Source organism: Asterias amurensis, chromosome 19, assembly GCF_032118995.1.
Source record: "Asterias amurensis chromosome 19, ASM3211899v1".
NCBI lineage: Eukaryota > Metazoa > Echinodermata > Asteroidea > Forcipulatida > Asteriidae > Asterias > Asterias amurensis.
Window position 1 is genome coordinate 14,281,697 of NC_092666.1, and position 3,382 is coordinate 14,285,078.

At 36.8% G+C, this 3,382-nt stretch overlaps 1 long non-coding RNA gene across 1 annotated transcript; it reads right to left on the reverse strand.

Annotated features, from left to right (window-relative positions):
* Positions 1 to 1,190: 1,190 nt before the first annotated feature.
* LOC139951701 (uncharacterized) lies at positions 1,191 to 2,467 on the reverse strand. Its single transcript, XR_011787823.1, has 3 exons — positions 2,339 to 2,467; positions 2,032 to 2,197; positions 1,191 to 1,579 (listed from the first exon to the last, which is right to left on the reverse strand). It is a non-coding gene; the product is annotated as an uncharacterized lncRNA (long non-coding RNA).
* Positions 2,468 to 3,382: the final 915 nt, after the last annotated feature.

Genomic DNA, 3,382 nt, shown 5'->3' on the forward strand with positions numbered 1-3,382 from the left:
AAATCAATCATCAAATCTTCAATTCTATTTTCCTTTAGTTTGAACTTAATCTGTTGAGAAGGGTTACATATATTTTTTATTTACTTTACTAATTTTGAATTTACTAAACTTTATGCTCTTTAAGTTAAACATGTCTGCATTCAGATTTGATGTATTGCTGTTATTAGGCATAAATATTAATTTAGATGTTCTAAATTATATATTTATTACTCCTAAATTAAACATACCATCAAATGAATGCTGATTGGACTTGATGAGTATTTGACTGCATATCAAGCATTAGACTATTTCTTATTGTTGAGGGTCACTTTGTGCTTACAGTTAATAGGTCTGCGCTGCAGCTTAAGTTAAAGACCCCCCCCCCAAAAAAAAAAAATAAATAAAATAAAATAAAAAAGATGTTTTTCTTTCAAGACAATTACATGCTCATCTTTTTTGAGACAATATTGAAAATTAGTAAGAAAAGCATATTATTTAGGCCTATTTGAATTACAAATTGTTTATTTAAACGTTATGACAACTTATAGATAAACATGACAACTGATGACTTGAAGTATCAACCCCTCGCAAGAAATTTCCAGAAAAGTCTCCTAATTAAAAAGCATCACTGGCTTCGACCAATATGCAAATCAAGAAATACCAAAGACAATGCGATGTCCCCTTGAAAGCTACACAATATTAAGGGACAACATCAACAAGATCGCAGAACATCTTGGAGGGGGGAAAGGGGTGGTAGCGAGGGTGGGACTCTGCAAGAGAACGGGTTAGATCTTCTCTTACACTTCGATGTCTTCGTCTTGTCTTGGTCTTGATTAAGGACAACTTGCATTTTCCGACCTCCACTATTATTGCATTTCATTTTTTTTTCTTTTTCTTTTTTAAGTAAGTTTTTATCAGTAATTGTTTTTATTGTTTATTTTTCTAAACTTGTTTTCTTTCAAGTCAAATTCATTTTTAATCATTTTTTTTTTTTAATTCTTTTTTTTTTCCAAAACTGAAAAACTTGAAAAAGTTAGTTTTTGTATGTCTGTATTGCAAGGTTGCTCAAGTGATTAAAATTGTTTGTGGGGGGGGGGGTGCAAGGGGTAATGGTCCAACATAATAAACTACCTAGTGAAACTACCTAGCTGTTATTTAGCTGTCACGCTGACTGTTTATGGGTTCAACCCAAATACATTCTGTGCCTCCGATGTAGTTCTGATGATTTTTTCTTCCATTGAGTTTGTATGGGGGGGGGGGCCTTTGGGGATGTATGCTTCTTTGTAGTGTTGACAAATAGTTTGGTCTGTTGTAAGCCTTTCTGAAACTTCTCTTGGATGTTGTTCTCTACTGTTCTTCTTAAAAATGTTTAGGAGTATGGCAATTAAGGCCATAAAAGCTAATTTTTTATCAAAGAGGAGAATTACACTTGAGCAAACTTGACTAGAGTGGAGGTCGAATTTTGCCAAGTTTTCCTTACCTGAATCCGGCGATGACTCCAGCGAAGACTCAGGCGATGACTCCACTGTTCGTCCACAAACCACATATCCATAGATACTCTAACTGCCATCTGGTTTCACATGTCTCTCAGACGGAGAAGCTATAAAGTGAAAGTTAAAAAAAATTAATTAGGCCAAACAAATTTAATAATTATTCAATAAAATCCTCAATACTATTCCTTTCATTCCCTGGAATGAAGTTATTTCCCTCAAAATAAACTATTTCATTCCAGCGACAAAATAATATTTCGACTGAATGAAAAAAAAATTCTGATGGAAAAACAATTTTGAGCATAAAATATAAAAAAATTATTGGGGGGGGGGGGTAACTTTCCAAGGGAAAAGTATTTAGAGATAATGAGAGTTATTTTTGGAGGTTAACAAACTCAAAAAGGAAAGAACTTCATTTTCTGCCTTCACGTTTTATAATTTTTTTATACAAAAAAGGAACATGGTGGCAGGATACGGACATTTTTTTCCCCGAACAAATAACTTGTGAGAACAAAACACCGTTTTTGAAGAAAGAATGTTTTTTATTCAGTTTGGTCTTAACCTGTCCCTTGAAGACTCTGTGCTCATGAGAGACGGCAGTAGAATGAACTTCCCTCTTCCCGCACCCCGCTGGATGGACGGCACTGGCTGGGTGGGTCTCCGCTTCGTTGTTCCCCCGTCTCGGTCCACCGCGCGCACCGCCGACTTCCCGGTCATTTTCACCGACGCTGTTGAGAAAAAATTAAACCTATAAATGCTACAGTTTTAGGTCTAAACTGAGTCACTTTATTGGACAAAATGGAGTCAGTTAAAAGACAACTACTTTGTGGTGATTGTGTTAAAGGAAGACTCTCAAAAAATAAGTTTACCTAAACGGATGTCGGTGCATGAAAAAATTTCGGCTTTGGTCATGAAGTTTTCTTTGTAGTATACGATGGCTCAACGGAGGAACGGCCACTCCCAAATCTCGACACAGACTTAATTAATTTGCTTGTAAAAGTCTCTGTAGTCGAAATAGAGTACTTCAAGGAACCCATAATAGTGTTCTGAAGGGTTCAACACTGTGAATTGTGTTTCAAATAATGTGCTGCAGTTTTGACTGAGTCAAAAGGTTTTATCTGGCCTCACAAAGCACTTCACAGGCATGGCTTGTTGGCAAAACGCACGTGGTTCACGTGGCTTGCCCGACAAAAAGCACAGGTTCATTTCTTGCCGAATTTTTGACCGAGTTTTTCCTCAAGAATATCACACTAAATTGTTGTAAAAAGTGAACCAGCATGTCTTGAAATAATTCCTGAATGCACATGACCAGCTTTGGTAAGAATTTTGATAGTTTTTGCAAGTAAAGTTCATCAGAAAAGGCGAAGTCCAAGTCCCACGATGAGCTGAGATGTCCCCACGGCCGCCATGCTGCTCTCCTCGAAACGCAATGGCCGAGATGTGTGCAGTAATTTTCCACAACCAGTCTTCTTCGAACAGCGAGCGCCAAAACACCTCATTTGCATACTGCACAATGAAGATCTTCAATAGGTTGGCATTCCACATCAACCCCAGTCCAAGGAATGTCTAGAACAGGTGTGCGTTAACAATGTCTATCCTGAATCTGATTGGCTATAGCGAGAACACAACGCAGGTTTGGCGAAAATGTATAAAAAAAAAACACTTTGAGAAAAAAAGGTCTCGCATTGGATAATGGATAAACTGCCTTCTTTATTAGAAAGGGTTGTGGGATAGTGAATTTGGGATGTTTGGTTGTACGTTTTATGATTATTTATTGTGTTGGAAATGAAACAAACCCACAACTTCAAACAAAACAAACAAATTGCAAGGGGTATAATCAGCATGCAGGAAAGAAAATATCAGAAAGTATTTTTAGCCTTCAAAATAATATAATGTGAGATAGCCTACTCCGT